Source organism: Passer domesticus, chromosome 16 (assembly GCF_036417665.1).
Source record: "Passer domesticus isolate bPasDom1 chromosome 16, bPasDom1.hap1, whole genome shotgun sequence".
In the NCBI taxonomy this organism is placed as follows: domain Eukaryota; kingdom Metazoa; phylum Chordata; class Aves; order Passeriformes; family Passeridae; genus Passer; species Passer domesticus.
Window position 1 is genome coordinate 2680855 of NC_087489.1, and position 24597 is coordinate 2705451.

The window sequence follows — 24597 nt, forward strand, 5'->3', positions numbered from 1 at the left end:
GGAAAGGAGCACGAGCTGGGGCAGCTCAGCAGAGGCTGTCAGAGCCCTCCCTGCACCCTGCTGTTGGTTGGAGGTGCTGCTTTGCTGTTCCAGGCACTGAACTCCCTGCCCTGACCTCGATCCCTCTCTGTGACACTGCTCAAGGCTTTGGAGAGAAACACAAAATGGTATTGATCATGCAAAGTGCTCATAAAGCATGGTTTTATGGGTGAGACCTGGGTGCACTAAAGCAACAGGCTACTGGGATTCAGTTGGAAACTGGAGCATGAGGGAGGGTGAGGGGATGGACTGGAGCCACCCCAGCCCCACAGCAGCAGCAGAGCCTCCCCTGGCAGTGTGGTTCTGGTTTTGTGGCTTGGTACCTGTGGCACGCCTGTCCCTGACTGGTTATACTGGTTTATGCTGGAGTCTCTTAACGCTGCTTCACTTCAGGCAAGACCTAATTTTTGTGGGAGCAGATTTCCCCCAGCATTCCTCAAGGTAAGCACTAAGCTCTGGAGGTCTCAGGAGTCACTTCAGTTACCAGCAGGGAAAGTGAGGCACACAGGAGTGGCAGGGACTGCTCAGGCTCATCCAGGGACACAAACACATCTCCCAGTTCAATATCCCCCAGCCAGGGCTGGATTCCCTGGATTCAGGGCTTGGCAAACCCCTGGAACATGCTAGCAACCTGATACAGCAGAAGAGCGGGCTCCAGGGAGAGCTCAGAGCCCTGCCAGGACCTAAAGGGGCTCCAGGAGAGCTGCAGAGGGACTGGGGACAAGGGATGAAGGGACAGGACACAGGGAATGGCTCCCACTGCCAGAGAGCAGGGTTAGGTGGGATATGGGGAAGGAATTCCTGGCTGTGAGGGTGGGCAGGCTCTGGCACAGGGTGCCCAGAGCAGCTGTGGCTGCCCCTGGATCCCTGGCAGTGCCCAAGGCCAGGCTGGACAGGGCTTGGAGCAACCTGGGACAGTGGAGGATGTCCCCACCATGGCAGGAGTGGGATGAACTGAGCTTTAAAGAGCTTTAATGTCCCTTCCAGCCCAAACCATCCTGGGATTCTATGATTCTGTGGAAGTGCAACTTCCCATGATGTTGGACTGATGTTCTCCTGAGGGTGGTGCAAGGCCAAACACTGCATTTTTAATTTTCTCTTCTATTTGAAAGGCTCAGAAGGGGGAAAACCATGGCCAGAAGCAAATCCCTGAGGCCTGGGCAGTGCCTGTCCTTGGTGAGCCCTATGGTAGCTGAAATTTCCAGCTTCTGGAGTTCATGGGGCTCCATAATTATTATTGAGGGGCCATAGCAGGGCGGGAGGAACCCTGCAGCTTATCCAGCCTGGTTTTCCTGGGATTCTCCACATCATTAGGGGGCACACTGTGGAGATCTTCATGGGTTTGTGGCAGAGAAAGATGAGCAAACTGATAAGATTTTCTGTGCTCTCCAATGCAGAAGTTTCCTAGCAAAATTGCTCTCAGGTGGGGCAGCATCAGATGAAGCTAAAATAAATAACATGGAAAATAATTAAAATAAAAAACTAAAATTAATTTAAAATCTAAATAAAAGACAAAATTAATTTAAAAAATTAAAAAGCACATGGCTAACTTTGTAAAATGCCATGCTACAAGAGTAGGCTGGACAGAGCTCTTTTCAGTAGCACTTGTGGGAATCTCATGTCAGATTTCTGTGAGCACAGCAGCCCCCAAAAGCCAGCCCTCACCTGGGCTGGCCTTGGGTTACACCCCAAGGATGGGCAAACCCCCTGTGCTCCTGTCAGCTCTGGGCTGCTGAAATAAAGATTTTATCCTTGGGGAATTGTGTATGAAATGGCACAACTGAGAATACAAATCTGGGATAAGGGGAGGTGATGGAAAGTTGATGTTGTGGAGAGGGGGCTCTCCATCACTTTTCTTCCAGGGAGGGCTCCTCTGTTTTTTCCTTTGTCCAGTCCTGTTTGTTACTTTCCAACAGGATCCTCCTGTGGGGGATTCTTGTGCTGCTCCTCTCTCACCTGTCTGTGGGTCTGAGGATGCACCTCCAACTGGAGGTTTTAATTCTGTTTTTGTGAAGCCCTTTGAGATGGGTAAATTAACTTTGATCTCTAGCTGCTAAATGCAAGGGTTTTGTCTGGATCAGATGGGAAAAGTTCCCTTAAATAACTGGGATGAAGAGGAAAACAAGAGTAAAACTGACTTCAAAGAGGTGAAAACACAATAGTGCAAGGTGAGGCTGAGGAGAGCTTCCCAAACACTGAGGTGATGGGGGCTGCAGTGAGACCAGACCTCGGTGCAGAAGCTGAAATGATGAATGTAAAAACAATAACTTGGTAATGGTTTTGGTACAAGCCCAATTTCTGCTTTTACTATGAGACAATGCCAAATGGCAGAATTTCTGTACCAGGGACAGGTGGGTTGTGCTTTCCTGGCTGTGCCCATGAGCTGGTTGATGTTTGCAGCCTCACCTGCCTGAGGACAGATGAGCTGCTGCTTTATCCACTCCTTGCTCACTTCAGTCCTTTTCCCTCCTTCTTGTCTCAGTGCCCATAAATTGGTCCAGCCAAGAGTGTGTTGATGTCATTGGTGTTTTAATTAATTCTCCTGATTGCTAAAAGATAAATGGGACTGAGGCAATTGTGTTGGCTCTTGCCAAACAGGCAGCTTGGTGCAAAGAGAGCATGGGGGATGGAGATGTGAATGTGAGATCCCTGAAGAGAGGGGTGGTGTAGATCCAGACATCAAACAAGATGTGGAAAAGGCAAATTCTTTTTTCTGAGCTGCTTCACGATTTGGATGGGCAATCTTGCAGGAGCTGAAGGTTTTTGAGGACTTCTAGAAGTACTACAAGGAGTGGCCTCTTCAGAGCTATTTAATTTTTCAGCCTGCCTGGATAGAGGCAAAGCCCTGCTCTCACTAACATCACCATCAGCTTTCCAAGCAGAATTAAACCAGATGAGGTCCTTGTATTGAATGGAAATGTAGTCACAAGAAACAGTGATCTGGGAGGAATTCCTAAAGAAATGAGATTGAATTTGGCTTCAATGAAGCCCTTCCTTTTCCCTTCCTTTCCCCTTCCTTCCTCATTTCCTTTCCCTGACCAAGACTAAGAGCTTCTTTCTACCCCCCTTAGCTTTGAATAAACTTTTTTTTTTCCTTCAGAAAAGTGCTGATAATTAGCAAAGAATGTTATTTCATGATGGGAGATGCTCCCATGTACAGACTGTGTATCAGCTACACAGAGAAAAACATTTCCAGGCTAAGAACGTTGTGGTTTAGTTGGGAAATGCCTGCTTGATTTCACTCAGTGTCCTGCTAAACAGCAATTTCTGAACAACAGCAGCAAAGGTGTGTTGGGGAAAGCCTTGGCTCCCTTTCAGACCTGCAAATGAGCTCAGTGGAGCAGGGGATGGGATCTCCCAGCTGGGTGTGCTCACCCCTCCCAGCAGCTTCAGAGCCTTTTAATTGAGGTGCTTACGTTACACTGGGGGCAGGAAAGTTGTTTGCAGGACAGGAAGAATTGATTAAAAACAAAAAAATGAGGTTATTAGGTTACCAAGAAAGATGGGCTGAATCAAAAGCTTTTATTGGAGCCTCAGTACATTGTGTTTGAGGATATTCCTGAACTTGGATCTTAACCATGTCCTGGTTTGTGTTTGAGGAGGCCCCTGAGGTTTGAACAGGGCAGGCACTTGGGGTCACTTTATAGGTGAACTGATTCCAACTGGGGCACGTGGATCTCACTGGAAAAACTTGAATTCAGTGTCCCATCCCCTGAGCACCCTGGGGGAGCCTCAGCTCCCACACTCCCAAGGTGTCTTGTTGGGGTCGATTTGCTGTGATGTGCAGCCAAGGACATCAGGATGAACGTGTGCCTTTGGAACCCCAGGAAATGCAGGCGTGCTGTGCCCCTGGACAGGCAGCTCAGCAGCTCAGCTTTGCTGGTAGCAAACCTCAAACCAATTAAGCTAACATCAGGCTTTTAATTGCCTTGGTTAAGCTGGTGCAGCCCTTGGTGTGTGCGCTCATAAATCAATTTAAATGCAAGTTGTAGGAAAATTTACATTAAAGCAGCACTTCAGCAGACTGCCTTTTAAACAAAAACAAGAATGGAGAGGAAATGATTCCTGGTGACCCTTTGGAGGCTCCCTGGGATGCAGGACTGGGCTCCAGCACGGGCTGTTCTCTCGTGGAGCTGCTGCTGCAGCAGCTGGATGTGGGATCAGGAAGGGGATCAGGGAATCCTGCCTTTGGGGAAGGGACTGGGCCAGCCAGGGGAGCCTCACAGCACAGCAGGAGCAGACAGGAGCTGTTGGGCCCCAAAGCATCCCATGATGGTAATCCCCCAAAAGTAGAAGCAGGTGTAAATCCCTGACCATGTCAGCTGTGCCTTGGCAGAGCCAGCTGCAGGTTGCCTTTCTTCCCCAAATCCTGCTGCTGTCACCTCAAGTCCCTTGTAAGTCCAGCTTTGATTCAGTGATTTTATCCTGGTGAGATTTTCTGGGTGGAAAGGGGAGCCAGCCTTTCTTCTCTGCCACTCCCCATTAACTGAAACCTCCCTGCACAGAGTTTCCCTCTCAGCCCACCTGGGCTGGGGGACCTCTCAGGCTCCTTGGGGAGAGAAGCCAGTGCTCCAAAACTCACCGTAAAGCCATGACCATCTCTGGGAAGAAGGAAAAAGGACATTTCTTTGCTCCTGCTCCCACCTGCCAGCCATGACGGGCACTCTGAGTGAGCCTCCCCAAACCCCACAGTTCTCACTCCTGTGTTCCTTTGGTTTCAAGGGTTTTGTTCTTGATCAGTCAGGGAACAATAAACACAGCCACAACAGCTTGGGAAATGTTTAAGCCATGACTGCAGAGTCACATTGCTCTGGCTTTTACCCTGCTGGCAACTGGCAGGGACAAGGCAAGAGGAGCCCATGAAAAGCCTCCTTACTCACACCTCTTGTTAAGGCAGAACAGAAGGGTGGGAGAGGATATTTTCTCCTGGAAAGCTACAGAAATTTCTCAGGGCAAACTTCTGCTGAGGGACCTCTTACAGCACTGCAGGTTGAGGTTTCACAGGTGTGTTATTTTTCAATAGCTCTTTTTTTTTTTTTTTTTTGCCTATTAGTCCTGGTTACATAAATAATCACTGCAGAACAGGACAGTGAGTACACAACAATCTTGCATTCACTGAAGTTCCCAGGGCTGGAATTCCTACAGCTGGCAAGCAGCTGCAGTGTCTTCTCAGTTGGGATGCTGAGCTGTGGGATCAGATAATGATCATTTAATGATGAACTTCTAATACCTGGCTATGATGATAAAAAAATTGCATCCATCTGTGCCAGAGAGCCCACCCTGGCTCTGTGGAGCTGCATGGGAAGCACAAATGAGCTCTTTACCAGCAGTGTGGTGAGCCCCTGTGTGAGCTGGCAACACACACTGTGGTGTTGTAGCAGCACAGCCCATGCACCATTAATTGGAACTTGCCTGTGTGAGTGATCCCAGAGCAAATTCCCTTAAAACCCCTCTGCAGGGGGGGACAGACTGGATGAACAAGGTGAATTTAGTCCTGTGTGTTGAGTGCTTTGATAAAGAGACGCTGCCTCGAGGAGTGATTTGGTTTGGAACACACTGAGCATCCTGGAGGTGGTAGCTGAGCTATTCCAGACCTGCCAGATTTGGGTTTTGGGTGGGAGCTGAGTAAGGATGGGCTGGAGGAGGGTGCCAGCCCCATCAGCTGTGCTAGCCAGCAGGGGAGACGAGGAACAGAAACCTCAGCTAGAAAAGGCAGAGGATTAAGGATTAACTCATTGCTGCCCTCTGACTCAGTTTTAAACTTCTTTTGTAGGAATTGGCCCAGCTGTGACTCAGAGTCAGCCAAATTTCACCCCAAAAGACCTGGGTGTGAGTTTCAAGGCTTCAGGATCATTTGTTTAACATAGGGTGAGCCTGAGAGCTCCCTCATAAGCCTTTGGTGGTGTTATGCTAAATTGTCCAAGTTCTGCTCCCCTATTGCGTACTTGTTTCCCCTATATGGTTATAGTTCTGGAATGTTCTACCCCAAGTGTATTAATTGTTGCTTCCCCTTTGTTTCAGGTCCTTGGATTTTGCCCCATGTACTGTTCTTGATTACTCCACGTTTATTGTTTTTCACCCTTCATTAAAGTTCTTTTTGGGCAACTCCATCGAACATCCTCCTTTTAATTTTCACCACCTTTGCCCTGAAGTCAGGGCCCAGAGAGGTTTGTCACAGCCATCCTCAGTCCCTGGAGTCATGGCCCAGAGAGGTTTGTCACAGCCACCCTCACTGTGCCATTCTCTGAGGTGTCACTTCGTTCTCCAGCCATCTCCTCCTTCTGCATCTTCCACTGGTGTTTTCAGGCAGTGATTTCAAGGCTGGGGCTGGGCTGTACCCAGGGAAGGGAGAAACCTCCATTCACATGAGGACAGCAAATATTTGCCAGAGTTATGATGGAGCTTGACTTGTGCTGGTGCAGAAGGAAAGGAAGAAGAGGCATCCTAAAGAAAACGTTGAAGTGCAGGAGGTCCTTGTGCACAGAATCCCATGTGAGAAGCCTGCAGGTGAAGGTGGGCATGAGCTGTAACTCAAGGACATTATCACAAAGCCATCAAACAACTGTCTTATATTGATATCATATTTGTGTATTTTTCCTCTCCTTCTCCCTCCTCTCCCTTAATTGGATGTCAGCCACGTGGCAAGGTTATTCTGTTAGACAAGCTGGGAAATGACAATGACAGGATTATAATTAAGTGCCAGGACATGCAGCCAACACAATTACCATGCTGTTATTACACTGGATGATGTGCTAAAGAAGCTCATAAAAACACTGTAAAGAATATAAATCATGGGACATGTGTACAATTGGGGAAGAAAATGTTTCCCCTTTTGCTAAAGCCCAATCAGTGCTAGATAAGTCCAGTGAAAGAGATGTTTCCTTGCACTGACAGATTCCTACTTTCAAATGACTCCAGGAGCAAGCAGTGCTTCTTTTTATTTCAGCTGCAGGTGTGGTGCTGCAAATCTCAGCAATTTTAAGCTGGTATTTCCCCTCTTTTTTCAGCCACTGCCTTCCTCTGTACCTGCACCATTGGGATGTGTGGCCAAATCTCACCAGTTTTCAGGCTTGTCTTGGCCTTGTGCAGTACTGTCCTGTCCTGCTGATTTTCTGGGTTTTCTTTCTCATAAAGTATTGAATTAAAGGCTGAATCTGCCACTGAAGGCAGGAGACCTGGGGCATTCCTGTGCCAGATGCCACTTACACCAAACTCTGATTAACAGCAGTAACTCCATGCTCTGTTTGCAGCCCTTTCTCCTTGGGCTGGATGGTGAATTTGAAGTTCGTGCTTGTGAATGTGTACCTTGAGTCAGGGAATGTTGACATCCACTTCAAAAGAGAAGCTGATCTGTCAGTCATATCTGGCCTTGCAGAGCTTTGGGCTGGAGCTGAACTTCTCTAAAAGTCCAAACTTCCCAAAGCAGGGCTGCCCAGGAGCTCTGCTGCTTCCATGGCCACAGGCTGTTCTGCTGAAGCTTGGCCACGGTGCTGTTCTGACAATATTTTTGCTTCAAATCATCTTCTCCTTAGAAAGCTGCCACTCTGATATCTTCAGAAAAATGACAACAATTCCCCCCCCCCTTTTTTTTTTCATCTTTTAATTGGCATGCTTTGCTGCTGTACTGCACAAAGCTGAAATTTCTAATGGTCAAATTTTATCAGTTCCAAAAACCCAGCGCTTTGAAATGAAGCGTAAAAGAAGTTAAATTGTCTCCACTGCCTGTTTTGATGTTTGATCTAAACATTCTGATCATTTGAACGATTTGAGGATATTTAGAGGTTTGAATTCCTTACTAATGTGCTGAATTCACAGCCCTTGAAGTGCCTGTGCTAGCTCAGATCTGCTCCCACCACCTCCAATACCTTGATTCCTCCGGAGGCTAAGCAAGGAGGGCTGGGGTCTAAATGAATAAATGTCCAGAGCACAGATGGTTCAGTAACCCTGCAAAACACCCTGGGCTCTTTTGTCCAGCATAGGATCAAGCCCTGAGGCCTTGCTGCTGGACTTCCATCTCATTAAATGGGAATAAACACAAAGAAAAGGGGCTTTTGCCAGGCCTATATTGGTACAAATGCTGAAATATGGAGCTGGTGAACTTGATTTACAGTCCCAGTGGCTGGTAATTAGTGTGGCTATTTGTAAACCTTGTGCAGCCTGATCTCCACTCCTGGGAGTTTCAACAGTTTTATCTCCCCCAGCCACTGGCAGCTGCTCATGCTCTGGAATTACCTGACATGGGTTTGGGAGGGTGGTTGGAGCCAGCCCAGGGAGCCAGAACAGCCTGTGACATCCCCAAAGGGCTCAAGTGACATCCTCAAAGGCCCAGGGATGCAGGGGAGCTCTCTGCACTCTGCCCCTCTGATAAAGGGCTGCTGAAAGGTCCCTTTGTGATAAAGCACCAGAGGCTCTGGTAGGGCCCTGCTGTCTCTGACCAGGCTTTCCTCTCTGTAAGTTTTTATCATGTTCAGCCTCACATAAGGGAGAGAACTCCAGAGATGACAGGGATTTATTATTGCTTATTATTATTTTAAACTTACTCTTTTGCAACAGGCAGGCTGAGAGGCTGCTGCCTGACAATTCAGTGGATTCCTTTATTTCATGTTTTAAACCATAACGAGGAGCCTGATGTCCTGACTGGCAGCTGCAGGAAAGCACCTTCCTCATCAAAAGATTTTAATAAAAGAGGAGCTGCTGGTTCAGCACCAACCTCCTGTTGGGTCTGTAAGGACAAACTAGATCCACATGTGCTGGGAAGGGTTTGCAGTGTGTTGTGTAGGTGCAGGGGTTCAGGAATGGAGGGAGAGCACAGGGATCTCCATTGTGTCACTTGTGAGCTTGGCTGATGTGTGGGACAGCATTGGCACGGGGTGGTCAGAGAATTCTGGAATGTCCTGAGCTGGGAGGGACCCCCAGGATCACCAGCCCTGCCCAGACCCCCCAACAGCCCCACCCTGGGCACCCCTGGCAGCGCTGTCCCAACGCTCCTGGAGCTCTGGCAGCCTCGGGGCCGTGCCCATTCCCTGGGGAGCCTGGGCAGTGCCAGCCCCCCTGGGGAAGGACCTTTTCCTGGTAAGAGCTGCTGCATTTATTGGTGCTCCTCTGGGCCATAAAGGCTGTGGGACCACTGTCTCTGTCTGTGCTGTGCCTGAGGGAAGGACTCATAGCATGCTCCCATGTGCCAAAATCAGGAAAGGCTGTCCTCGAGTTGTGCTCCTGGGGTCCCTTCCCAGCCTGCAGGGATCCTTTTCTTTGCCTGGGTGCTCATATAAATAGAAATATATATACATATATATATATATATATATATACATATATAAAATCTCTCCTCAGTTAGCCCTTAGCCTGCTGGGCTCAGATGATGCCTCTTCCTCTGTGAGTATCAAGGTGCTGAGCTGTGCCACACAGCCAGGAACAAAGTGAGCAGTGCTGAAAGCCAGGAGGATCACTGAGTTTCACTCAAACAGGCTGTTTGAAAGCTTGCCTGAAGTGTTTTCTGTTGGGGTAAGGGTGGGAAATGTCTGCAGGCAGCGGCAGGACTTGGCATCTGTGGCAGCTGACCCTGTTTTCAACATGCCACTGACCCCAGAGGCTTTAGCATGAGGTTTTGTAGAGTTGTGGTGTCTGAGGACAGACTCTGCCTTGGAAAGGCTCAGGGAGGTTTTGTCTCTTCCCAGCTCCTGCCACCAGCTGAGTTTGAAAAGGGTTTTGTTCCCTAATTGTGATGTAGCAAATGCAGAAATAACACTGACACCTCTTGTGAGACAAAAGGTGTCAGTGGCATTCAGGGCTTGTGTGTGCCCAGCAAAGGCAGCTCAGGGTGGCTAAATTCAGAGCTGGATTGTTTTGGGGAGGAAGAACCAGCAGGGTAAGATGGAAAATTGAACCTCAGTGTGGCTTGAGTTTTACATCCACACTGCTGTGCTTTCAGCATTGAATCAGGAGACCATGGCTGAGATTTGGGCCTTTCTCTTCTTTCTTTCTTCCTTCCTCCCTTCCTCTCTTTCTCTCTCTTTCTCCCTCTTTGTTCCTTTCTTTCTTCTCCCAGAAGATTCAGAAGAACAGCACCAAATGTTATCTCAGTAACTACACTAATAAGCTGCAAAACTGGAATCTGGGGAGTGAAAGCTCAGCAGGAGCAAGTCCCTTGAGCTGTCCCCTGGGATTTTGGTGCTCAGGGATTATGGGGAGCTCCCAGAAAATAGCCCTGGTGCAGCTGGATGAAGAGGAGTGAGAGCCCCGGGAGGCAGGGATGGATCCCTGAGGTGTGGGAGCTCATTGTCCTTCATGAGAATCTCAGGGTGCATGGGAAGGACCCGGAGAAGAAGACAAAATATGTTTGAGGGAGGAAATATTAAGGGATGGATGGAGAGGTTGCCTTCCCATGGACTGGAACCCGGGGAGATGGGGCAAGGTGATGTGTGCGGGCATTCAGACAGCAGAGAGCAGCTTGGGGAGGGAGGGAGGGAGGGAGGGAGGGAGGGAGGGAGGGAGGGAGGGAGGGAGGGAGGGAGGGAGGGAGGGAGGGAGGGAGGGAGGGAGGGATGGGGTGCCATCAGAACCTAAACAAAAGAACAGGCAGGGTAATTCCTGGTGGCATCCAGGTAGGAAACTGAGGCAAACTGCTCCCCCTCACCAAAGGGGCTGCCAGGGATCTGCTTGGCAGGTGTTAAACCAGCCCAAAGAGCAGAGCCCAGAGCGTGCCCAGCCTGGCTCTGGTCAGAGCTGCCCACAGAACAGGCAATTTTTCCCTGTGCCCTGCAAGATTCCAAGGATCCCGTGGCTGGTCCCTTCCTGGGGGCAGCCCAGCAGGGGCTGAGGATGGATTTGGGAGCAGGAGGCAGGAGCAGCAGGAGCTGCAGGGTGTGCAGGGCCAGGACTGCACAGCCCCTGGCCTTGTGCTCAGTGGGAGCATCAGGAAAACCAGGAATGCTTTCCCCACAGAGCTGGGTCAGAGCCTCCTCCTGCATCCAGGGCTGGATATTTGTGAGTCTGGAATTTTCCCCCAGCTGAGGATTTGGATCTGGGCTCAATGAGCTGTGGATTTTGGGTGAGGAGCTGGAGCTGCTGCCTGAATCTCTCCCCAGGGTGTGCAGCTCCAGCCCACACACAAGAGCTGTCCCGGGCCATGCAAACTCACCTGGAGGTGTCAGGTGAGGATGTGGCAGCTCTGTGCCACCCCTCCAGCCTGGGGCTGCTTCCCTTTGCCTCACCCACGTTTTCCCAAGCCTTGATGAGCATTTTCTGTTCAGAAACTCAGCAAGCAGCAAACACAGCCCAATTTGCTCAGCTGAGTAGGGAATGGATATTCCCAGAGCCTGATCTCAAATAAATGACCTGCTAAAAATAGCTGTGCTCACAAGCAGGTGAACACCAAAAACCTGCTGTAGTCACTGTGGCTGGCTGGCCTTGGGACCAGAGTGTTTGGTTGTTTTACCTCTGTGGAAGAGCAGGTGGTGATGCTTTCCAAACTCAGGCTTTGCTGCTCCTTAGCTTTTATTTGGATAAAATAAAATTATTCTCCAATAAGTAATTTAATTATGAATCAAATTAATTCAATTAAATTAGTTTATGTTAGAATTAATTAAATTAAATTAACTATTTCATTAGTGTCCAATAAAATATTTAATTTTTTATTAAGACAAAATTTTATATATTATTATCCATATATATTTGGATAAATGGATATATGGATAACCCTCCCAAAAACTGTTTTATCCTCTCACAACCCAGCAGACCAAGCAGGGATCTTGGTGGTCCCATGGGAGCTCCTGAAGAAGCTCTGCCTTGTCTGTGCTGGATCCAGCAGCACAGGGGATGTGTCAGACTGGGGAGAAGGGGCAGCATTTGGAGGTGTTCCTCAGTGTCCATAATTCTGGGATTTGTTGCCACCTGACAGGATAAAGCTGGGATTTACTAGAAAATGGGGAGATTTTTTCAACTTGAAAACTTGGGCAACGGGATTTGTTTGGCTTTTTCCTATCAAATTTGCTGCTGAAACAGCAAACAGAAACCTTTCTGTTGTATCACCAGAAAAAAAAAAATCTCTAGGTTGTAGTTCTTGTGCTTTTAGGAATGGAAAAGCCTGCAGCTGTCTCTGGCTGCTCAAAAGAAGCAAATGTGAGACAGATCTTTCCTGATTCTGTTTTCGTGGCTCTGCTGGGCACTTTCCCCTCCTCTCCTGGCAGCAGACGTGCAGAGGAAAGGTCAGGAAGTGCAGAGCTGGAGCCCTTCCCCAGCCACCCTCCCCAGCTGCTCTCCTGGGTGACGTGCTGGGGATGTGATGGGACAGATGTCACACCACGACAAGCCCTTGCACTGATCTCTGGAGAAGTTCTGCGTGCTCTGAATGTCATTTATGCAACAGAGGGATAAAGCTGTGATTCCCTGGCATTTTAGGGAGCTTCTGGCATGTCCTGGGCTTGTCTGGCTCACTGTTGGTGCAGAGATGTCAGACAATACTTTTCCTTTTATTTAGAGATGGGGTAACTGAGATGTGTTTCAAAAAATTTTATTCTATTTTTAGTTTCATGAGAAGGGTGAGACAATAAGATGTTACAATTCATGCTATCACAACCAGAAGCCAACTATTTCCTAATTACAACACGCTAGAAGTGCTTTTTGGCCTATCAGTTTTTTACCACACTATACTGTAGATGCCTTAAGGCCAATCATCTAAAACTACCCCTCAAGAAAATAACTATTCCTTAATTACAACCCACTGTAAGTGCTTTTTAGCTTATCAGTTTTTACCACACTATACTGTAGATACCTTAAAGCTAATAGTCTAAAACTAAAATTTCTAAACCCTGTATGGAAGTTTAAATCTAAATTATCATCTAATCATGCAAACTACCCCTCACAGGTCTTACTACAATGCATCTTTCATAGTTGTATTTTTCTAAAATATCTAGTCTTATTTCTAAGACCATCTTTTGGAACTTTTTTTAGCTCTATTTCTCTCTCAACAATATCTGTCTTATTCTATAGCATTTCTAAATCAGTATTTCTTATCTCAAAGTTTATATACAGATACATACTGTGTGAGCTTTTTGTCAAGCCCTGAAAACTCTTTACAAATCTATTTCCCACATTGAGATAATTCTGGCATCTCCCTTGAACTGAATCAAGGGTTTAAAGAAACTGAAAGAGTTAAAAGTCCACCTAGATTTAGTTAGGGGGGATAGAAACAATTAAGAGTATAGCAAGAAGAGTAGAGATAATAACGGATAGATAATTGGAATAGTTAAGATATAAATCAGGTATTTGTCTTTGCTGTGCTTAAAGAAGCAGGATGGGATGTGGATCTGATTGTGAAAAAGAACAGGCCCGTGGCTGCATCTGGGGAATGAACCTTGAGCTACAGCCAAGGGGCCAAAGCTGCCAACAAGGCAAAGGTAAAGGGTCACTGTGACCTCAGGAGACCAAAGACCCATTTCACACCCACCAACCCATTTCACACCCACCAACCCACTTCAGACCCACTGACCCATTTCACACCCACCAATGACCCATTTGAGGTGAAGGACTTCACAAGTGTGAAAGAACTTTGGGCTCATTTAAATACATTTTAATATGAAATGGTGTGGGCAGGGTTAGGTAATGAATTTGTATCAGGTGTTTTGGGAATTATATGAATATGTAAGACTTTTTTTGATAAATAGAGAGCTGGAGCTTCCTTCCTTCCTTCCTTCCTTCCTTCCTTCCTTCCTTCCTTCCTTCCTTCCTTCCTTCCTTCCTTCCTTCCTTCCTTCCTTCCTTCCTTCCTTCCTTCCTTCCTTCCTTCCTTCCTTCCTTCCTTCCTTCCTTCCTTCCTTCCTTCCTTCCTTCCTTCCTTCCTTCCTTCCTTCCTTCCTTCCTTCCTTCCTTCCTTCCTTCCTTCCTTCCTTCCTTCCTTCCTTCCTTCCTTCCTTCCTTCCTTCCTTCCTTCCTTCCTTCCTTCCTTCCTTCCTTCCTTCCTTCCTTCCTTCCTTCCTTCCTTCCTTCCTTCCTTCCTTCCTTCCTTTCTCCCTTTCTCCCTCCCTTTCTCTCTTTTCTCTCTCTTTGCATATGCCTTTGGAAATTATTCCATTTGTGCTGGGTGCTGTAATAAACATTCCACTTTCCAACTTTAATTAGCTGAAGACTCCTCTGTCCGTGCTTCAGGACGTGTTCCCCCTCTGCCCTGGCTCCTTGGGGCACTGTTCCTCTCCCAGGACCCTTCTGGCTCCTCTGCAGCCCTGAGGAGGCTCTGAGGGCCTGGGGAGGTGCCCGGGTGTTGTTGCCCTGCCGTAGCCATGAGCAGGGGCTGCCTGGGTGTGCACACAAAGCACAGGAGCTCTGCAGGGCTGAGCAGCACCCCTCTGCTCTGCCAGACCCCCTCTGGGCTGGCACTGCAATCCAGCCCACTCCCAAACAACTCACCAGGCACCACAGAATGGTAAATGCTTGGGAAGGGGGAAAACTAAAGGCAAGCAGAGCAGCACTCACCAATATCTCTGTACTCCCCATTTGGGATTGCCCTTCAAATCAAACAATGCAATTCTGAAATCAGGTGTTCTCTGGCAGAAGGGCAGAGCACAGTGTCACTGAGCAGATCTGAAGGGCTGACCCTCTCACAGAGGGCTGGCCATAAATAATTTGCTTAGTGGTTGTACCTAAAGGATTAATCCTGAGATAAGGAGACAACTTTGAAAGGTGGCCTTCAAATTAATACAAGCAATGGAGGAACATAAGATCTGTCAGGCTGGATCAGGCCCTTCTTGCTTAGGTTTATGTTGTGATTTAAAACTAAAATAGCTGCTTCTTCTGAGCAAAGTAGGAGCACTTAATGGAAGGGCTCGCCCACATGTTGTATCTTCCCTATCTTTAACAATTAACATTCAGTTTCAGGCCTGATGAACAAAGAACCCATTTCTGTTGGTGTAATTGATACCTCTAAGTGCTCTATATTAATGTAAATGCTTTCAAATCCTCAGATTTCTCCTGTCTTGCTGAGCCTTGATTGTGCTTGAACTCACCTGGGACAAGGAGTGGAGACAGAGACTGGGGGTTCCTTTTTCATCCTTTAGAATCACCACCTTTGTCCTCCTGGACTGTTCTCTTTTCTGGATATTAATCAGCAGAACCCCTCAATTTTCCTAAAGCACTGCCACATTCATTGCTTTAGACAAAAATATTTCCAGTTACGTTGCTTATGTCTCTTTTTGAGCACTAATCCAGTTCTTTCTGGTTCACCTTTATGAGCATTTTCCAGGTGTTTTATTGTTCCCTGGATCCTGCCCCTGTTTTGAGCCAGGGTGACACTTGCATGCATGAAATGAGACGAGAGCTCTGTGTGTCCAAGGACATGGCAGATTCCTGGAGCCACTGGATTTTGCTGCCTTGTCCCAGCCCTGAGGAGCTGTGGCTGAAGGGGCAGGGCAGGAGTGTCTGGGGCTCAGGAATTCATTCCCTGAGGGGTCTGAGCTGCTCCAGGAGGGAGGAGGATCTCTGAGTCCCCAGAGCTGCCTCTGCTGCTCCTCTTGCTCTGACATTCTGCTCTGGCTCCTTCCTGCTCTGCACCTGATTGATGCAATTTATTAAATGCCTCCCTGTTTCTTCTTCCCTGAGAGGGTTCCTTGCTCCTCTGGAAATACATTTTCCTTCCTGGATTTTGTGTAGATGGAGTTCTTTCACCATCCCAATGCCATTTCTGCCTGGAGCTCTGGTTTCTGCTGGGACATCAGATCCAGCTGGGATCTGATTGGATTGGATCTCCCACAGCCAATCCTCCCTCCAGCAGATCTCTGCTGTTCATGGCCAGGGAGTGTCCCTGCAGGGCTGATCAAATTCCAGCATCCCATGGGGAGATGCTGTGCCCAGGGCAGGAGCCAAGCATTCCTACCTGGATCCAATCTGAGCCTGGAACAGCACAGCAGCCTTTGCCCCCTGCATTCCCAGAGGAGCAGCTTTCTCCTGCCCTGCATTCCCAGAGGGAGAGCAGGCCCATCTCCAGCAGCCCTGGAGCTGCAGAGGAAAACTGCAGCCTTGTGCAGGATCCCTGCTCCAGCAGAAGCACAGCTGGCACTGCAGGAGGGCTGAGCCCCCATGGGATGGGGCTGTGCCACCACCCTGACCCACAGGGGGACAGGCCCTCTTCTGACTCTGGCAGTGGTTTGTTTTCTTTTTTTGTACTATTGCATTTGTATTTTTAAATATCCTGTTAAAGAACTGTTATTCCTGGTCCTGTATCATTGCCTGAGATCTCCTTAATTTCAAAATTATAATAATTCAGAGGGAGGGGGTTTGCATTTTCCATTTCAGGGGAGGCTCCTGCCTTCCTGAGCAGACACCTGTCCTTTCAAACCAAAACAGATGTCTTGGCTGGGAGGGACAGATACTCTGTGCTTGCAGAATTCCTGTGGAAGGCACAAGCAAGGCTGGAGGGAGGTGTGAAGTAGGATGGGGAATTCCGCTTTTTTCAAGCATTTCTGTAAATAAAAACCTACCCAGCTGTTCTCTGTGTGCCTACAAGCACTGCCCAGAGATGATCCTCTCTCCAAGGAAACACTGGGAATAAGAGCCAGGCCAGGTTGGGTAGGGCTTGGAGCAACCTGGGATAGTGGGAGGTGGAAGGGGATGAGCTTTAAAATCCTTTCCAACCCAATCCATTCAATGATCCACTGATTCTAAGTGTTCAACTCTTCTGAGGACCCTCCCCAGCCACTCCTTTATCCCTGTTTCTGTGGAGATCCTGGTGTTTTCACTCCGTGGCCCACAGCTGGAGTATTTATCAGGAGACAAACAGGATGTGTCCCTCCCTTCCCTCACTGACAGCACACATCTCAAACTGGAGCTGATACAGAGCTTTTATCCTGACTCCGACTGTCAAATGTAAGAATGCTTTTTGATCCACTTTAGAGAAAATCAAAATGTTTAATCTAGAAAAACTTGAAATGCATCATTAACCCATCCACCCCTCTTTGCTTTTTCTTACAGGACCAGTTGCTGGTGCAGTGGAGGTGCAGGTAGGTTTGATTACTCTAGTGCTGCATGTTTGGCGAGAATATTATTTCTTCCCAAATATTAACCTTCCTTCTTTGCTTGAATCTGTTGGTGACAAGCTCACACTGACACACATTACTGGCTATTGATTCCTCATTGAGATATTCTCAATTCTTCAGTGAGATGCTTTATTAGAATAATTGACTCCCTGTGAAACAAATCTAACAACCTTTAATGACATCTTGTGATGATATCAAGCAGTCACACCACTGTGGTGCTGCACCCTGGTTCAAAATTGACTCTGCTCAGCAGTTTCATGTTTTATCACCTCATCCACCTCTTCCCTGGTTTTGCCAGAAATGGTAAAAAAACTCCTGAGGTTCCCTCCATTTTGTTGTTTTTCTTATGCAAATGAAGAAAGTTTGACCAAATTCATGGAGTTCTCAACCTTCCATTTTACTGGCTGAGGTCTGTTTGCATCTTGTAAACAAGATTTAATATTCTTTTAAAAAATCTCTGTAGAGCTGAATTTATATTTCATTAAAGTATTAAGTCTTGTTTTGAGTTCAAATCCTTGGACATCCTGAGTTTGAGACTCCCACAGAGCTGCTGTAATTTGGGACAGGATATTCTCCTCCTGAGTTCAGCACTCAGTATTTCACTGGGGTTTTTGTAACTTGTTCCAGTGTTGGAAAACAGCAAAGACAAGTATTTGCTCTCCATTTCATTGCTCCCTCGGGACTCTGATTAACCTGCTGCTCATTCCTTTCCTGCGGTAAATTCATGGGTTTGTTCTTTCTCTGTGTAGGAGGAGGGGGAAAAAAAAGTCTTTACATCAGTGCTGTGTGCATTTTTGCCAGGCTGGTGTGAGCTGTTGTGGGCATGGGTGGGCAGCAGGCAGGTCCTGGCAGGGCTGAGGAGCCCTGCACTGCTCAGTGACACCTCCTGCTCCTCACACCCACCAGGCTCCTCTGGGCCACACAGCCAAGGGATGAAATCTTCAAGGACAACTTGTAATACACCATTGGGCTGTAACACCTCTGTACCATCAAATGGCTGATTTTAAAGCTGTCTGTTAAAGAGGAATCTCCCCTGGGCAGCCCCAAGCAAACCAAAGCACTGAGAGCCCTCTGAGCAGTGCAGGAAATCCACAGTGTGTCCCAGATCTTCATAAAACCAGCACCGAGGCACTGCCATGGATGCTTTGTGCAGGCTGACCTAGAGCAGAGGCTGGACAGAGTTAAAGAATAAAGTAGGGATTTATTAAAAGGCCAAAATGGATGTGCCTTGGGCAGCACAAGAGCCCAGCCAGGGCTACACCCAAGATGAACCAAAAATGGTCCCAAAATGCACGATTGCTCACGGGGTCTGTCACTGTGATCAGTTTTTGCATATTGGAGTTAATTGTCCCATTCCAGCTTTAGCCCATGCAGCCCCATCCTGCTTGTTTTTCTCTCTTCAGCCCACGTTGTTTGTGCTCTTGGGGCTGAGATTTGGATCATTTGTCCTTGGTCCCCAGCTAGAGCAGGAATTGTTTTTTCTCCCTGCTCTGTGAAGAGAGCTCACCATCCCCTGATATGAAGCCCAGACCCACACACTAAAGCAGCACAGAATCTGAAAAAAAAAAAAAAAAAAAGCTAAAACCCGAGGCATCACCATGATGCAGCAGGGCTGGGATCCTGGACCTTTGCTTGCTTCCAATCTCCACACACTCTCCCCAAATCTGTGCCCTTTCTCAGGGCTCCTGTTGATCTCCTCCAACCCCACACAAAGTGCTGGGGGATGGTGCCACCACAGATGTCTGGGCTTTCTGCTTTGTTAAATTCACATCCATTATTTTAACATGCAAATTCCTTGGCTAGGAGAAGAAGGAAATGCACATTTCTTTTCTTGTTCATAATCATCTTTGCTAGTCATAGGGCAGTTGGAATAATGTGTTCTCTTTCAAATGAAAACAAAGGCATAAAAATAGAGCTTCAGAACTCAGAACAGTGGCAAGATCTTTAAATAAATCCCCTCAGAATACTTGATTTTCAAATTGGTTGCTTCAAATAGATTCACCTTCTCTCCAGAAGATGCTTTTATCAGATCCAAAACTAAAGGGCACTTAGTCAGAAGAGCTTTAGTGAGGCTTTTCTAACAATTGCCTGTTAGACCTTAGCCAAAATCAGATGTCTGTTTGTGCCTAGGTACATTCAGTTTCCTTTGCAGTTTTCCTTGGTGCAGTTGTTCATTCTTTGCAGTTGTCTCCATTCCTGGCCCCTGCTGTTAAATTGCTGCTGCATTTCCCTGCAGAGAAGGCTGCACTTTATTGATAGATGAAGTGATTCCAAATAATCCATTGTCCAAGGCAGTAACTATTTTTCTTTAGGGAAAGCCCCTTAGCTGCAATGTGCAGCTTAACAAACAAATAAAACAATGCCAAACTCACTTGTGGATGAAAGAGGGGGGGAACCCCAGGATTAAATTGGTGGAGTGAAAGGAATACATGGTCTGGGCAGTGTGCACCACCTCATCCCCTCACACTGAGGGAGAGGGTCCCTGGAGCAGGCAGTGTCTGCTGACCCTCAGGACTTGTGCTTGGCTTGCAGCAAAGCAAACATCCCTGGATGCATCCTGCAGGGAGGCAAATCCATCACAGAGATCACAGCCTGGAAATCTGGTGCCTGGAAAGCTGCCTCCTTGGGCACCATGAGGCACCCTGGGGACACCAAGGAATCTCAATCCCTGAATGTCTTGGTTTGAAAAGAGAGAGATGTCTGCTAAGGAAGGCAGGAGCCTCCCCTGAAATGGAAAATGCAAAGCCCCTCCTCTGAATTATTATAATTTTGAAATTAAGGAGATCTCAGGCGAAGATATGGGAATATGAATAACAGTTCTTTACTAGGAAAACTAAAAATACAAATGCAATTGTACAAAAAAGAAAACAAACCACAGCCAGAGTCAGCAGAGGCGCTGTCCCCCTGTGGGTCAGGGTGGTGGCACAGTCCCATCCCATGGGGGCTCAGCCCTCCTGCAGTGCCAGCTGTGCTTCTGCTGGAGCAGGGATCCTGCACAAGGCTGCAGTTTTCCTCTGCAGCTCCAGGGCTGCTGGAGATGGGCCTGCTCTTCCTCTGGCAATGCAGGGCAGGAGAAAGCTGCTCCTCTGGGAATGCAGGGGGCAAAGGCTGCTGTGCTGTTCCAGGCTCAGATTGGATCCAGGTAGGAATGCTTGGCTCCTGCCCTGGGCACAGCATCTCCCCATGGGATGCTGGAATTTGATCAGCCCTGCAGGGACACTCCCTGGCCATGGACAGCAGAGATCTGCTGGAGGGAGGATTGGCTGTGGGAGAGATGAAGAAAACTGCCCCATGAACAGCAGAGAACTGCCCAGCTCTGACAGATGGGGACAGAATGCACAGCCCCATTTCTAACCTAGGGCACTGAAGAAGAGCCCCTTTCCCTTTTCCCTGAGGCCAGTGAATTACCACGGAACTGGCCGTGCTAACTCTGCTCTGTAATCCCTGCCTGCTCAAGGAACATCCTGGATGTGAGCAATGGAGCAGGTCAGGGAGCTGAGAGCACTGCCAGGCTGGCAGCGAGGATTTCACACTCGAGCAGATTGTTGTTGCCATTCCAGCACCTCCAGCATCGGGCTGGCTGGAGCATGAGTGCTGGGCCTTGGCAAATCCAGCTTTGGGTTCTGGCTCTTCTACAAACTGACTGTGTGAATTTTGGCAACTTGATTAATTTCCCTGAGTGGGATCCAAAACCTGGGGAGGTCAAGGGGAATTTTTTCTGGAGTTTAAATATACTTTAAATAGGCTCCTTAGGTCTGTGTTTCTAGTCTATAACATGGGAAATGTACTGCCTCTTCTTTATTGGCTGCAAACTCTGCATGACAGGGTTTGTTCGTGGCTGGGAGCAGAGCAGAGCCCTGATTTGGATTGGCATCCTGGAGGTTCAAGGCAAACAGAACCCGTAAGCACCCTGCAGATACAGGAACTCAGCTGTGGCAAGCACCATCCTTCCAAATTCTCTGCTGCTCATGGGTGGGAATGCAGAACAGAAGGGCTTGGATGGCTCATATTTATCCACTGCAAAAATAAAACCACCCAAAGATAGGCTGGGCTAGCCTGAATGCAGGAGTTGCACTGGTGGTGAAATAACAGGGATATTATTGTGGAATCACAGAATTCCAGCATGGTTTGGGTTGGATGGACCTTCAAAGTCATCTCATTCCACCCCCTGCCATGGGAGGGACATCTTCCACTGTCCCAGGCTGCTCCAAGCTCCATCCAGCCTGGCCTTGGGCATTGCCAGGGATCCAGGGGCAGCCCCAGCTGCTCTGGGCACCCTGTGCCAGGGCCTGCCCACCTTCACAGGGAGGAATTTCTTCCTAATCTTCAGTCCAAGCTGAATCTCTCCTCTTTCAGCTCCCCCTTGTCCTACCCCTACCAGCCCATGCACAAAGGGGCTCTCCCTCTTTTATAGGTCCCTGCAGGGACTGGAAGACCTCAGTGAAGTCCCCCAGAGCCTGTTCCTCTCCAGGCAGAACAGTATGACTTCAGCACAAAGCAGGATTCCTGCAGGCATTCCCTGCTCTGCAAAAGGCTTTTGCCTCCTTAGGCAGAGCCAGCACAGCATCTCTCATGTCAGGGCTGGTTCCTCTCCTGCTCCATGGCAGTTTTCCAAGGTGGGGCTGTTTGCAGCTCTGCCTGCAGGATCTGGAGGGCAGGAGCTCCTGTCTCTCCTCACTCTGCATCTCCTGCAGGAATCCACAATGCAGCCCCTATCCTCACCTCCTGCACAGCCTGAGTGCAGCTGAACCCAGGGATGTGCTGTGCATTCCTGCATGGAAATGTCAGCCAATTCCCCTCATTCCCAGCGAGCTCAGGGCTGGGGACATCCTCACACGCCAAGTGGGTCACAACCCAAGTCCCCTTGTCACTCAAGGCCAGCAAACCCCTCAGTGCTGCTCCCAGGGGGACAGGGCAGCTGTGGAGCTGGGCTGGGGCTCTGCCCCACGCTGGGCTGGGGCTCCACTGGGTCAGGTACAGATTTGGGAACTCTGGGATGGATCTGAGGAGATCTGGATAACAAATTTGGGGCTCCTCAGTAGCCAAGGAGAGGATTATGTGGGACTGGAGCAAGGGGTAGCTCCGGGCTCTGGAGCTTGGAATCTCTGAGGGGAGGGAGAAGGAAGGGCTGGGATGGAGAGGTGTGAGGATTTACAGGGGGCAGGCAGAAATTAGGGAGGCCAGGTTCACAGAACCACAGAATGACCAGGTTGACCTTAAACCAACCTCAACTGAGCCCTGGCACTGGTTGGATGGGCACTGCAGCCTCCTGACCCAGCGGGTGGCATCCCTGTCCTTGGGCTGGTTGAGGTCCCTCCTGACCCAAAGCCTGCCAGAGGAGGGACACCCTGGGGACACCCTGGGGACACCCTGGGGACACCCCGTGCCTCAGGACACAGCACGAGGACAAGGAGCTTTCCCTGTGCTGTGTGCCTCTGCTCTGCTGGGAGCTCAGCAGCCCTGGGAATTCTGGCACAGGTGCTGCTCCTGAGCAGGGGCAGTGCTGAGAGAGCCTCAGGGAGGATGTGAAGCCGGGTGCTTTCACACCTTTAGATCACCCCAAAAGCCCTCAGATCACCCCTGGCCAGGCAAGAGCAGGCAGGTTTCTCCCAGCCCTTACTGCACTGCTGCAGCAATTTATGGCTCCCATGAGCTTTGCTCGTTTAAAAAGTGCCCATGGAAGCATTTCTCATGGAAAGGCTCTCCAGCATATTTTAATGGGGAAGGAGTCAGTGTATTTATTTGAAGTGGTGCACTAGAAAGCTGCTCCAAGCCTGGCAGGCAGTTGTTGCCCACCACTGGGATGGAAAGAGAGGAAACACTCATTGGGAACCCTTCATCACAGATTCAAAGACAAGTCCATGCTCAAGAACCCCCACAGAATTCAGCCTGATTTTGGAGTCTCCAGTAAAACTTTAATTCAGATGCCTTTCACTTTTGCAAGTCTGCTCCCGAGGTCAAATCTAAGGTTGTACCACTGAAAAATGTAGATTTAGGATTCGTGTTTCTCCCTGGCACTTTTTATTCTTTCAGTGCTACCCTAAGTTTCATTAACCTGGAGTTAAACTAAGGTTATGCTGTTGGATGAGCATAATAAAACGCACTGCCTGGGCTGAGGAACATATTTCTTTCATGGTGCTTTAAGAGGTCTATAAAGCTGTGATTAAATGATGTCTGAGCTTAGCTCTTCTGCAGCATCTTGCTGAGAGCAGAACCAAAACCTTGTTGGGACCTTGTGTTTAACACAGCACTGTCACAACGAGCTGCAGAGCCACCAGACCCAGCAACTCTGCTTATTTTAAGCCGGCGACAGCTGAGATGCCAGTGGCCCTTTGCAAATGCCTGTAACCCGATGCTCGGCCAGCAACAGCCCGGCTCCTCCTGCGGCCCGGGAATGTGCTGGTGTGTGCTCTGCGAGCAGCTGGCACAGAGCGAGGGCTCAGGAATCCCACCCAGCGCTGAGATGGGGCTTTGGAAGGCACGGGATGTGCAGGGTTTGTTCAAGGGAAGCAGCTGCACGCAAGAGAGGAAAAACAAGGAAAAAAAAAAAAAAAAAAAAAGAGGCAGTCGAAGGGACAGAAACAGCTGGAGCTGTGCCAGGGAGGGTCAGGCTGGAGATCAGGGAAAGGTTCTTCCCCAGAGGGGCTGGCACTGCCCAGGCTCCCCAGGGAATGGGCACGGCCCCGAGGCTGCCAGAGCTCCAGGAGCGTTGGGACAGCGCTGCCAGGAGTGCCCAGGGTGGGGCTGTTGGGGGGTCTGTGCAGGGCTGGGGCTGGGCTGGGTGATCCTGGGGGTCCCTCCCAGCTCAGGACATTCTGTGATCTCTTGTCCAGCACAGGGGCTGCTCCTGGCTGGGCAGTGCAGAGGCAGCATTGGTTTTGTGGCACAGCAATGGGATAAATCTGCTTCTTTTAATTGTGATGTTTTGGCACTGAAGGAGCTTCCTTGTGGTTTGCTGGGAGCAGAGTGTCCCCCTCGGAGCCAGCCTGTCCCTGTTGTGCTGCACGGCCACCCCAGAGCAGGGTTTGTCCCTGCCACCACCCCACAGCCCGTTCTGGAGGGGACACAGTCATGTAAAGGAGTAAAGGCTCACATCCCAGTCAGTCAGACCTTTCCAGGGAACTTGAGCACAGTGGGTGAATGGTACTGAAAAATCATTGCTGCCTGACTGAGCTGCCAGGCATGGCAAGGAGCTGAAATCCAGGGCTGGAGAGGGCTGGGGATTAACACCAGGGGCTCAGGCTCGTGCAGGCAGCAGACTTCAGCAAGACTTTCCCTTGGAGGAGAACAGAGTGGTTGTTACTGAGATGGGGAGAGCAGAGCTCTTTGCTGTGGTGTTATTTTAATCGAGGTTGTGTAACTTTACCTTGTTCTGAACTCCCAAACTTTTCTGGCTGGTAATAGGAACAGTGCCACAGCACGAGCCTCGAAGCAAGAAGCCTTGGAAGCTTCCCAGGCAGGCTGGGGAATCAAAGATGTGCAGCTTAATATAGAGACAAGGTTTGAGCAAAACAGCAGGGTCTGAGGGGCAGGG

The 24597-nt window shown here is 48.9% G+C and overlaps 2 long non-coding RNA genes across 5 annotated transcripts in view; both read left to right on the top strand.

Annotated features, from left to right (window-relative positions):
• The first annotated feature begins 5321 nt into the window (after positions 1-5321).
• LOC135282196 (uncharacterized) lies at positions 5322-7975 on the top strand. Its single transcript, XR_010348491.1, has 4 exons — positions 5322-5455; positions 5813-5907; positions 6061-6206; positions 6252-7975. It is a non-coding gene; the product is annotated as an uncharacterized LOC135282196 (long non-coding RNA).
• Positions 7976-16765: 8790 nt separating this feature from the next.
• Positions 16766-24597, top strand: part of LOC135282153 (uncharacterized) — a 64626-nt gene continuing 56794 nt past the window's right edge. For all 4 annotated transcript variants that reach the window (XR_010348463.1, XR_010348461.1, XR_010348464.1 and 1 more), the window contains exons 1-2: positions 16766-16893; positions 16999-17027. This is a non-coding gene — a long non-coding RNA (uncharacterized LOC135282153). The remainder of the gene's footprint in view (positions 16894-16998; positions 17028-24597) is intronic.